The following is a 13,256-nucleotide window of genomic DNA, read 5'->3' as shown; positions in this document are numbered from 1 at the left end:
TTTTTGCAGGACGGTTTCTGTGATGCTTGAGAAGATTATTCTTACGCAGTATACGGAGAAGCGTGGGTCCCGCCTTTTCAAGACAAAGGCAATGATGCCGATTCACATGATACAGCAAGCTTGTTGTGGTTTGTGAACGTCATTGTTTCCGAAAGTGGAATTGTCAAAGACAATGAGGCATGACAATTGGCGCGTCTTTTAGCCCGGACTCGGCGCACATGATCCATATGTCGACTATTCTCTACGCCATCTTCGGTCTTCATAATACTAAATCTTGATCCGCACGGTTTAACCCCTAAAGCAGATTTCCGGAGTTGGTCCAGACAGAAACTCGAGACTTACACTGCTTGTACAGACAGGAAATGAGCTCTTGCTCTTCTCGCTTCCATGCGAACGTCCCTCGCTGTCCAGTGGTCCGGTCTCATTCAATCCAGTGACGTAGTATGGTCCCTTTTGAAGATCGTTTCTGCAGGAGTTGTCTGCCTACTTTGCCAAACAGGCGTGTGCTGTCGGAAAAGGAATCTTGCGATGCTGCATTGCACTCTTCCTCCTGTCATTTTCCAAGAGCTTTTTGCGTCTCCGCCACCATGCGCTTCACTTTGTCATTTGTTGATGGATAATAAGGTGGCTTGTGCAGTGTCGGATCGTGTTCTTTTCGCAGAATTACCTCGTCTCCTGGAACATGAACATCGGCAGATTGTCAGCCACCGATATTTGGAGAATTACAAACGTAGCGAAGACTGTACGCAATACGTCCAGAATCTTTTTGTCGTTGTGTTTTGCACCGGCTTGACTTCCAGACACTTAGAGTAAGCGTCCACCATGCTCAATGAAGGGGTCCTGTCTACAGGTCCAGTGAAGGTCATGTGCACCGTTTTCTATGCTTTTTATGATTCAGACTACCCTCGCGCTGACCACATGGGACAAGCTCTTTGGCATTGCTGGCAAGTCATGCAGGCTGCAGCTGTTGCATCAATTTGTGCATCGAACTTTGGCCACAAGAAATAACTTCTCGCAGTCATTTTCATATTCATAATGGCAAGATGTTTAGTGGTTAGCATGAAGCATTGTGAATGCTTGCTTTTCGAATGCATGCTGAGTTATCACTCTTATTCCCCAGGTGGCGCATCCATTTTGAGTTGATAGATTATGGTGCCTACTCTGGTATACAGCCAAATTTCCGCCAATTAAAGAACGTGCTTTGCCACACTGCAAACTAGTTAGACAACTAGTTTCAAACTAGTTAGACAAAAATGGACTACACAGACACAAGCAAGTGATAATGGAAAAGAATGGTCACACTTTTGGCATCGTTTGTATCACTCTTAGTCATTACCGGCTTAAAATAACGCATATAACGTGGAAAGGGTATCGATTTTAACGCTTATAAATGGCTCACTGCAAGTGACTTCCGACGTATGCAGCCTATTTTGTGCGGCTCTTGCATATGCGGCCCGCATTGAAACGACCCCATTCGTTGCAGAGTATGGTCGCTTAGAAAGTGGCCGCATACTGCGCGGTACTACGGCCAAGCTGTATATGACTAGTTTCCAGCGGATCGATGTCCGTGGGCCAAAAATCATGAAGATCGTGCAATAATGGGCCGACCCGCGGCGGAGGTGAAGGAGGCTGCAAGTCCTCCGCCAACTTGCAAAAATAAGTTTAATACCGTGGTTCCAAATTCAACCCCTATCAGATATTATGCTGAAGAACATATACTGCACTTTCAGCGGTGTCGGCCACGTCTACGTTCGTACCATACACGTCTACGCCATCCTGCGTATTCAAACTGGTGCCTACAATTTGAGTGTCTTCCGTCTCCTGACGTCATGCTCTACGTCGGCTGATTTCCTCAGTTCTGCTCTGACTGTGAAATCGGTAGGCCGCGTGTTGTACGCTCTGAAGAAGAACAGCGTGCCTATACCAAGAACGACTGCGTGAACAGAAAAAGGAATGCGCGCGGCTGCGGCGGAAGGAGACCACCGATAATAAGCGGCCTACGGACGCCAAGCGTAAGCGTGCTAGCTGCTCCCCAAGACCGCGAGGCGAAAAGAAATGCGACCCGTCTATGTGGCCCCGATCCCGCAAACTTGGAACATTTCACCGGAGCAACGGTCAATCACCGCATACGGAGCTTCGCTGGTATTCTACCTTCACATAGTGGAATGGCACTGACTTTTTTCAGATCAAGTCTGTTCTGCTTATTATGTACTAAGGCGCTCAAATATTATGCGGCTCAAGATCATGCACCCCAATGGGATATTTTTTAAATGAAAGAAAAATGTTATTTCTTATAGACAGGTGCGACCCACAGTAATATTGCACGCGGTCAGCACAGAACAACTTTATAGGAAAGTCATAACACATCACACAAACATGGAAACACGAGGAATCGAACCCAGATACATTGCTTGACATCCATGCACTCTAACCACTACACCACATCAGCACGCTTGCACACGGGATTTGCATAGCTAGCTATTTGTAAACACATCTCTGATTCCGAGGCTGTCGTTTTATGTCGATTGTTCCCCGGAGGCGACCATGCGTCGTATACGTAGTTTGTGTAGCTATTGCCGATGCTTATGTTGTTGATTATAGTAAATATATACTTAAATGAGTTGCAGTACACGACTACGGCTTTCGACAGCTGCCATGTCGGGCGGGAAGGGTGAAATGGTAAGATTACGAACCATGCGAGCAGCGCGAAAACAGACTCCTTCGCCAGGTGAATTTTATTTTATTGTGATAGCAATTCTATGGACACTCCAATCGCATTTTTGCTGTCGCCGGGAGGTTCCGTATAAAGTCCAACGGCGATAAAATTGGCTGTGGCTGAACTCACTTATGCCTGGGTCTGCGTAGCGAGAGGTACGGCTAATGTTGTTGTTTAGCTTCGTGTTTCATTCCGTCGTTCATCCGCGGCCCTGGCACGAGATGCCGAACTAGACGACGAACCATCCTCATATGACTGCACTCGTCTGGCCGCTTCGTATTTACGACTCTTCTCGAGGCGTGCGGCTCGTTCTTCCTCCGTCTGCTCGGCTCGCTGCCTCCTCTTGGAATCGTTCCGACGACGAAGCCTGGCTTCTTTCAGTCTCTCCGACTCACTTTCCATATCTGCCGACGAATCCCACCGAGCCGCCCCTTTTATACACACGAATCAACGCCGGCTCCTCCGGCGATGCAACGCCGGCGCTTTCTAGGCAATCGCTCAGCTCACGGTTTCATCGGCTCCTCCTCTAACGTCATGCCAGGTGGCGCGGCGAGCGGCGCTGCCAACTGCGGCGGTAGCTGGGCGACGGCTCAGCTCGCGGTGCGGCCACCGACCACAGCGAAACGGCGACAATGCGGCCTGTGTAGCTCCCGCTACACACACACACAGCGCCGTACACTATGTGCGCGAGTGAAAGCGTACGAGTGTCAGCGGGCAATAGGTAGATAGCAAAATCTCGGTTGTCCCAAGGGATTGTGGGGTACGGCATATTCTGCTACAACTTCCGGTTCGAGACCACGACGCCGTCTATGCCGCCGTCACTTCGTGCCCATTCTTCACGCGCTTTGTCTTTTGTACACTGCGGAACTTTGGTGTAAAAACACGATACAAGCACCGCTGGACAGTTCCAAAACGTAGGTGTGAGCTATCGCTCCTTCGTACTTATGTTAGCGCCCTCAGACTCGTGTATTTTTAAGTGGCAGGCATTTCATTCCCTAACGTGTTTGTGTCGCGTCAACTAGTCACATAACGTTTATCAAGCGCAAACGTTTGTTGAGCGCAAATAAACGTTCGTTAACTTAAGAAGCAGTTTTTATTAAGTCGTAAGTCTTAATCAATTTTCCCAACAAGACAGGTAATCTCTAGCTTCAAGGGGCGATTTGTAACGCTTCCCATAACAGACTGTGCAGTCGATCGCTTCGTCCGCTATGGTGTCTGCAGCGGGGCACAGCGCGCGCCATATTGTCGGCTGCTGTGCCTTCGCAGTCTCCCGTTTTTTCTCAAGAGACGCATGTCGTGTATAACTGCAGAGAGAAAGCACTGATTTAAGTATCTGAAAAGTTCACGAAGTATTTTGAAGCTACCTCTCCTCCCTCTTTCGTGCAGCCTCAGTTGCCTTTCGTTGTGCCGGAATGAAGACGGCACATAATCAATGTGCTGAGGATCCTTGCTGGGTGCACCTGTGTGTATTGAACTGATTGTTAAAAAGGGGGTATTTGTACTATAACGTTAGTAGACGAAGTTATTCACCAAAACACTTGCCTGTGACGAAATGATCTTCATATATTCTGGCTCCTACGTTCGGTGCACACAGCTCGCCGTTCACGGTCGCTCGTTTGACGGCAACTTCCAATTTTCGTTTGTGCGCTTCATTCCATGGAAAACGAAACATTTTTTTTTCCTTTCACGGAAGAGTTCGCACACCCTAGTGCCGAGCAGTTAACCATAATCACGTTGCTGAAGCGTGTTTTCTTCGCGAACAGCGGGAAATGGCACTGTAGAAACTGCTGACAAGGCTGAACGAAGCAACAGAAGCGCTAGCCCTCGAACCGGAAATCGCTAGCTGATGACATCGTCATTTTGCTATCCACCTATGCGGATCAATGTAACGTACGCGAGGGAGGATGGCCGGAAGCGCGCGGTCGTCTTCCGCGCACGCGAGGCACGGGGGTGAGGCGATGGAGAGGGAAGAGGGTGCTTTTTGCACCGTCGGCTACAGCTCACAGCGCGGCCGCTCGCGCGCCCTATCTGGAAAGTGATATGTTATGCGGGCGAAGTGTGCGCCCGCGCGAGCCTCATTTTTAAAGCGATCTGCGATGGGGACAAAGGGCATTCGCCGAGTGCCGGTAGCTTCGTATGCGCTCTGCTGTCGACGTTTAGTTCGCGTTGAAGCGAGACGAGAGACAGCGCGAAAGTCAATTTGCGCGCTGCTGCTGGCGCGCTTTCTCACTCCGGTGTTCTCACAGCGTGTTTCCGTGGTCATCGAGCGAGATGTGTTCATGTTTACCATTGCGCGCGTGACACCGTGCTTGTCTATGTAGTTAGTAAGCGAATGTTTACAACTTTACACGGCAAAATTAACTACTTTACTTGCTTCGTATAGCTCTCTACTAATTTGCTATCGCAACCGATGCTTCGAATTTCGGGCGTAACTACAACATTTTTCCATGTTTTTAGTTCATTCGATACACTGCGGATGGTTTGCATCCGTCACAGTTTAACCGAGAAGTTGGCTTTGAGACATTTTCGACCGCGTTCATAAAGTTCAGTTAAAAATGATTCGACGCCAACATGTACAGCTGGAATTATCAGTAACTGCACATACTGAAAAGTTGAGCTGCATCGACCGTAATGGCAATATGGCGCCGCTATCATAAACCGTCGAATAAGCAGGCGGGATTAGGCCGGCATACTTGAGTTTCTTGAATGAACAAATATTTGTACTAAGTTTCGCAGGCCGCTTCAGGGATGCCCCGTGTGTAAGACAATATATACAGGGCGTTCATTTTTAAGTTTGACGAAATTTTTAGAAATCGCCTGTGGCAGCTAGCATAATTTTTATCATTGAACTGGGTTATTCGATGAGGCGGACATTAGTAGCACGAGAAATTGAAACACATATTCAACTAATTAAGAAAAAGTTACTAATTGACTTCTTAGTTAATTACTTTATGACACATTGCAATTTACGAATTGCAACCGGTGAGCTTGCCAGGCGCAAGCACATGGAATGAATTTCGAGAATGTCACCAGTTTGGAGATTGCGCCATCAAACTGGCCGTAAAAATGCACTGTTGTTTCACTTGCTTTTTTACCAAAACGCTGTTTTATACATTGATGCACAAAAGTAACTGGAACGCCCATGTATTTCGTCCCAAACTTTGGTAAATAACATCTCGAAACTGGTGTCATCCAGGAAATTCATCTCAAGTGGTTGCCTCTTGCAAATTCACCGGCTAGAATTCGTAAATTGCAATATGTGTCGAAAAGACAATTTTTCCTTACTTAGTTGAATATGTGTTTCCATTTCTCGTGCTACTTAAGTCCGCCTTTTCGAATAACCCAGCCCAACAACAAGAATTATGCCTCCTGCCACAGCCTATTTTTAAGAATTCCGTAAAGCTTAATTTTGAACGCTCGGTATAGCTTTCGTGAGTGCGACTATTTAAGAGGAAAGATGCTCTCCACACGCATGTTTTAGGCCCGTCTATTGTACTTAGCGGTTCAGTGTTTATATTGAAGCAGCAAGGCCTGTCTGTATGTCTGTTCTTGAGCCAAACCGGAACTGTTGTGGGAATATCGGAGGCCTCGCTGCTTTGCACACGTTAGCTCGTTTTCACGTCTTCCTCACCTGCCAGGCACACGTGATGTGCCGTTGAGGCTGTAGTGCCATTCAGGTTAAAAGAAAGGGAAAAACTGTCAGCCCTTCCACTGGGCTGGAGATGGAAGAGAAGCGAAGCTGTAATTATGTATTTCCACTTATGACTATTAAGATGTGATGGTGTAATTGATTATTTGAACTATTAAAGAACGGGAAATATATGCGATCCAGTGGGTTTCATTTATTTAGGGACCACAGGGACCATGGCCTTATGGTCACTACGGTGTAAGGCAAAAGTTGGCACGTTCTTCATAAACACATCACCAACGGCGCGCGCGTTCGGTGCGAACGCGGGCAAAATGCCGCCGCCGTCGACAACAGTTCTGCGCGTTGTTTGTGTGACCGCACACAACGGCTGTCAAAACGCTGGCGTGAGCACGCACCAGCAGCAGCGAGCAAAGGTTCGTGCGGTGTATCGCTTCAACGGAAATATAGCGGCGAAAGCACAGCGTATACAAAGGTAGGAGCCGTGTTGCATATCGCTTTCAGATACGGTGCGCGTGACCGCCCGGCGCCGCGCAAAATACAACTTGCTCGCTGAGCAGAAGCCACAACCCCTTCCTCCCGCGCTGCCTTCCCGCTGTCTTACTTTCGCATTGGAGATTGATTCGTCAGTTCCACTTGCGTCCGGTCGCAAGAAACGCATTTGGTGCCGCAGCTAAACATCGCCTCCCCTCCCATCCCCCCACGGCCTTTCGCGAACGGAAGAAGCAGAGTTTGCTCTCCGCCAATGCGTCCGCTCCCCGTGAATGCACACGTCCCTAGCGCGCTTTCACTCGCATGCCCAATGAAAGTTTTTTGTAGCGATAGCTACATTACGCCACGGGCGCGATCTTGTGCGCGTTCCAAAATGGAACGGAGGCGGTCCGTTCCATCGAGCCGCACACGATTGGTCAATTTGAACCGTGAGCCGCACACGATTGGTCAATTTGAACCGTGACGATCAAATTGACCAATCGTGTGCGGCTCGATGAAACGGACCGCCTCCGTTCCATTTTGGAACGCGTACAAGATCGCGCCCCAGGTTTTCGCCTCTTCGCCATCACCGCACTTTGAGCCGTGGCCTCAATGTGACGTCACACCACGGCCCTCGATTCTCCGGCAACTCACCTCACCGCGGTCGCCGCGCGGCCACCGCTCCTGCCGTTGGGCACTACGCAGAGGGGAAGTAGTTCGGACCTGGTTGTTCACTTGAACTTTGATGAGTCAAACTACGCCATTGACGACGTCGCCACGAAGGCCCATTACTGTACGGATCATAGAAACGTATTCATTGGTGTGAAAAATACAGTTTTACCCCTTGGTTGACCACAACGTCTCTCCTTTCCTGGTCTAGTGCGAAACCACTAAGTTTAATAACAACATGTCTAACTACAAGTGAAGCCTAAGCGCAGCCGGGGGTCTGTTGCTATCGCTAGTCGACTAGGTTTAACCAGAGCTAAACCACAGCAAATTTTTTCTACATCCGGACGCGACCATCGAAAACTGAGCCCTTAACAGCTTCGCTGTAAAAAGAAGTCGAGGCGTGGTTAAAAAATTTATATTGTGCGACTTAGCATGCGAAACTGCACCGGAATATGAGGGACGCTGTAACTGAGAGCTCCGCATTTTGTGACCACCTGGGGTTCCTTAATGCGCACCCAAAGATTGAGTCAAGCGCATTTGCATTTTCATTACGACGGAATTCGACACGAACGGCCTATAGGCTCCGTACAGTCGAGTTTGCGGCTGCTCTGGCGCCATCTGGCGCAGCGACGCAACAGTGTTGGGAAGTGGGCGCCGCAGCTCGGCCGGCTCGATGAGTGTTCTTTCCCGCGCGCTACATTTAGTCTCGGCCACGGTTGAAGCTGTTTTGCTTTGTTCACCAGCCTCCTTATTTTTTTATACGTCTTGCGACGGTTCAATGGCATGCGCTTCATCGGCAAGCGTCGGAGGTGAAAAAAAAGGCAAGTGGAACCGGTGATACTGCTGCGTAAAGGGCTGTCACAACCACGAAGGCCAGCCGGGGATAAAGTTTTACATGTTTCCTGGCAAGTCTTATGAGATCGAACGGCGAAAGAAATGGGTCGCAGCTGTGAGGAGAGTAAAGTAAGTCAGCTTCTTTGATATTTGTGACAAGGTTTTGTTCTGTAAAGCGTGCTACACATGTGCGTTTCACAGCTCGTTGTGCGACACCAGCGGCCATGGCCAGCTGCTGAACATTTAAAAGAAATTTGTCGCGACTTTGCTGATTTGACGACTGCTTGCCGTTGTCTTAGCATTCGGTATGATCATCATAGCACTGGCATGTGCGATGAGCAATATTTTATGCCAAGGAAGCCTATTTTGTGCTGGCGAGCACTAATTCGACGATCCTCGTTTCGGCCGCTGGCGCTTGAGAGGCGCGGTTTCACATGGTGCGATTTTTCTTGTGATATACATTTGCGATGTATCATTGTAAAAGCAAAGCGCGTATGCAAGGAAAGGAATTCGCATGCGATATCGTATCTCGTGAAAGGGGCCTATTGAGCCTCGATCATTGTACATGATGAAGAACGAACATTCGCGTCATGTAAATTAAGATCGCCTAGTTAATAAATCTCGTTTATCAGCGCAGCAGGTGGCTCCGACTGGGTCCCAAACGAGTCAACGAGGATAGCATGGTCACTGCCACACGATACAACAATCCGAATCGAGTTTAGCTCACTCGACATGACTGTGCTGACGACAGCCTACGAGTGAGCGTGTAGCTGCACGCGGTCCAGATCGAGCTGTATGACAATCTAAAGTAACAGTGTGACAGGGGCATCAAATGATAGGCCGCGGCGTACAACGCGCCGGAGCGAAATGAGGCATTCATTGCCAACAGTGAGGCGTCGATTAAAAATCGGTTTCAGGGTGTCACGTTTTCAGGGTGCCAGTTTAGTGACTTCAATTTTGGTATAACAGTAAGCTTTACTCACGTGAAGGATGACGTCGTATACTTGCTTTCCCTGTTGCGAATGGCACTTCGCGTGAACGTCCACGCCGTCTTTCACACAAGCAACATGCGAAGCAGCGTACAGCTTGTCTCCGCTGGTTAACGCTGCACCGTGAAAGTAATCGTCTATTCCTTTAATAGGCCTGAACCCCGCAAAAACTATTTGTGCCATCACAGAGGGCCACGCTTGTACTTTAACGTACACACACGCACAAAAAAGAAAGCGGATCGCGGATATACGTGCGGCTTTCGGAGGCGTGTATACGTAGTTCCGTAATCTCGCTGTCTTCCCCCCTTCCCAGGTTCGCGCCGCCCGCCACATGCGACGCTGAGCATCGCGCCACCGCTGCTGCGCAGCAGCGCCGCCTGTTCACTGTACGGAGCCTATACGACAATGCCACTGCGTTACCGTGGCGAGTGTCGTCGAAAGAACAGTTATGCAGCTGTTTGCAAATTTATAACGAGGCAGGATATTGCCAGCGTGTCGAAGCTGACAACAGCTACATTCCTAGCCTTGCAGCACGATGGCTCAGACGCCAAATGAACCTGTAATAACGACAACTTTGCCCATTGCGTCTTGTGCCACATGTGTATGATCAGCACCACCACAATTAGCACTTTCTGTTATCTGGAATGCAAGGAATTCCCCGTGCGTACAAAGAGCGGTATTCAAGCACAAACTGTTTTTATTTATGTCGATATAATAGAAAGCAAAAAAAAAAAAACCGTGCCGACTGTATTAAAGTGCACTCGCTCTATTAGGCGGGCACAATGCTATTGTGCTATGCGTCCGGCAAAGTGTGAGAAAGTGGTTGCGAGCAGGTGGAATGGGCTGCACGCTTGCATACCTAATTATCTTGAAGAAGAAATGGAATTCCGATTGAAGTATTGTGCGCATTACTTGAGTGCCTCCGCCCTCAATATATCAATTGCGCCCTATACACTCAGTTCGTAAAACCATTCGTTTTTCTCCTACTACCTCAAGTCTGCCTTAGCGGTATGGCCACTTCGAAATCTTAATCTCCGATCGGATGGCCGGCTGTACGTTCATGCAAATATCTTCATGCAGATGTAGACACAGAACATAATTTTGCAAAGCAGGAGGATGATTCAATTACAATACAAATACAATACAATAAAACAATATGCCGGCATAGCCTCACTGTAAATTTTAACAAAGAATGAGGACCTGTATACAAAGCTCTGAAAGTAAAAAGTACAAGACAGAGTGCAACAGGAAATACAAAAGCGGATACCCAGTGTTTGTGCCTACAGCTTTTAAAATGCGAAATGCGCATATTGCATGAACTTCACGCGGTTGTTACCAAAAAAACAGGGCCTCTCAATTCGCCTTTTTCTCAGTCATTTAAATAGTTTTGTTAATAAGCAAAATTATATAAAATAGCAGACAAGAACAATATCAGGGACAAAAGACACATAAGCCCTGTGCCACATTCTATAAGGCCATGTTTTGCCAAGTCCTTTAATAACGTGCCCTAATAGAAGTTATCGAAAGAGGAATTTAGACAGCTAATTGCTCGTAGCTTTAATTTAAAGGTAGCTATGCATGACTTGTGTGAAAAATAAGTATGAAAGCGCTGCATCAAAATGTACGTATTTTAAATAAAGAACTCTCCTGGGAACCAAGCAATGTATAAAAATATTTTGTCCCGCCGAGCACACTCCGTATACAAGTCGAAGTATTTGGCTAAACGCAGGTGAAGTGATCCAAGTGAAGTGTTTATGTATACATTGCCAATAAAACAAGGAAGCCGTTTCAAATATGTATTTCGTTTTGACCTAATTGCTTCGTCATCACAAGCAGATCAGATAGCATTCGTATATGTGAACAAGTATTTGTCCTGATGACTCCTGGACCTCTAGGCGATTGTCGTACCTGGAAGAAAAAAAGACACTCCTGTTGATGTTAGACAATGCGAGAAATTGCGCCACCTCGCCCCTGTGAAGGCTATGCTTTGTTCAATAGTTGTTCAAGGCCAATAAAATTATCTTGCAAGAAACATGTCGCAGTGTTAACCGTAAACGTCGGAGGTTGCGAGATAACAACCCGAAATCTGTAATGTGACTGCCCTATTTGTGGTGTGGCTGGAAAACCAATTTCGACTGCGCTTAATTGCGCCTTGTTCGGGGAGAGAGCAAATGTACCGAGTGCTCAACACCATTGCGTTGCCCTGCTATCTGAGATGCGGGCTGTCGCTGTAGTGCGCTGTATAGCATTGAAGTACACACATTGTTTTCCTTTTTATTTTAAGTCTCGGCTCTACTGTTCCCCTTCATTCCCTTTATCCCCTTTCCCCAGAATAGAGTAGGTTGCTTGTATTTACATTGGCTAACTTGCCTATCTTCCTGTATTTCTTCCTACTTGCTCTAAGAGCTCGTCTAAATGCTATAAAACAAGGGGCGCTATAACGTAAAATGAATCCAAACTGTTTTGATTCCAACTTCAGCAATCAGCCTCCACGATTGGTCAAAACATTTTCGGCCCACTTCCAACTTCGTCTGTCTGTCACGCGACATCACGAAAACCACAATAGCTCCCCATCTGATATGACGTGTGCACACTGATTATGCACGATTAAACCGCACAAAAGAAAAATAATCATTCACGATTCGACGCCTTTTCACCATTAGCCCTCTGCTATTGGTCCAATGTTTTCTGGCTACGCCCACTTCGCCTGTCTGTCATGCGACCTCACAAAACCGCGAAAACTCACCACGTCAAAGTGACGTGAACGCGAAAAAAAATCATTAATATGCCGAACAAACCGAAAATTTTTTTCTCATTAGCCACAGACTGCCCCGTTCCTAAAGGAATAGAAGATGGCAGCCCGCCGATCGCTCAGGCCCTCGCTACTCGCACCTGCCGGCGATCCTGTATTTATTTGCGCATGATAAACCTTTTTGCGTGGCAGTAAAACGTGATAGAGCCCTTTGGGCATGCTCACGACATAGCTCTGCCAACTCTTCCTTGCTGAGGATCCGTTTTAGCGGCATTCATATCCTTCCGTTGTACGCCGTCGCGATTTTCGACCAGCCACCTCAAGCTAAGTAAGGTGAAGTGGACCAATCGGAGAAGCCGGCACCACCCTGTTCATGCGATTATCTATTTTCACTGTGCTGGGTCGGCCCCATCAGAACCCTCTCCCCTAGACCGTGCTCCTCGCCTCTTGTCCGCCAATTAGATAAGAAAAACCGCCGAATATAGACACTGTTATTGGTTTCGAAAGCGAACAAAGGTGACCTCCTATAAAGGAGGAGAGTGTTTGATTGGGTTGTTCAGACAACGCTGCGGGTCACCGCCCGATGCTTGCGTTGGTGGTTACGTAAATTTGACGTGAGGAGTTTGGAATCAAAACAGTTTGGAATCTTTTTACTTTATAGCGCCCTAGATGTCGATGATTCACTACAAAAAAGGAGAACATTACATATCACACACTTCACATTTTCATGGCTCATAAGAGATAAGATACCTCATAAGATGTCTGACCCTTGAAGTTACAGCATGGTACATTAAGTTTCACTGGCATTATTACAGCAAAGTCTATCCCTATTGAATCTCAATGCAGTGAGCGCACATGTGTAAGCAAAGTAATTAAGCCATGACAACAAACACGAACAGACATGATGATCTGAGAACAAACACATGAAGCCTCTAAAGCGAGCAAAATTTGTTAAGTTACGTTGTCCACGTTATGTACAAACGCATTTCACGTATACTTGGCCTCGTCGAAATCAAATCAATGTGCTTGGACTTTTGGTTTATTTTACAGTCACATTTCTTCACACTTGCCGGTAATAATTAATTGGCCCACATTGTCAGCTGGCACTCATGGATGCTCATTTATAACTTATACTGGAATTCAGCGGCACTTCGTCCATTCACAGTCGCCTAAACTAAC

At 47.4% G+C, this 13,256-nt stretch overlaps 1 pseudogene; it reads right to left on the bottom strand.

Moving 5' to 3' along the window:
- Positions 1-1,562: 1,562 nt before the first annotated feature.
- On the bottom strand, positions 1,563-1,734 carry LOC119459788 (U2 spliceosomal RNA; annotated as a pseudogene).
- Between the last annotated feature and the right edge of the window lie 11,522 nt (positions 1,735-13,256).

This window comes from Dermacentor silvarum, chromosome 7 (genome assembly GCF_013339745.2).
Source record: "Dermacentor silvarum isolate Dsil-2018 chromosome 7, BIME_Dsil_1.4, whole genome shotgun sequence".
In the NCBI taxonomy this organism is placed as follows: domain Eukaryota; kingdom Metazoa; phylum Arthropoda; class Arachnida; order Ixodida; family Ixodidae; genus Dermacentor; species Dermacentor silvarum.
Note: the sequence above shows the minus strand (reverse complement) of the source record. Positions and strands in the feature narration are given on the sequence as shown.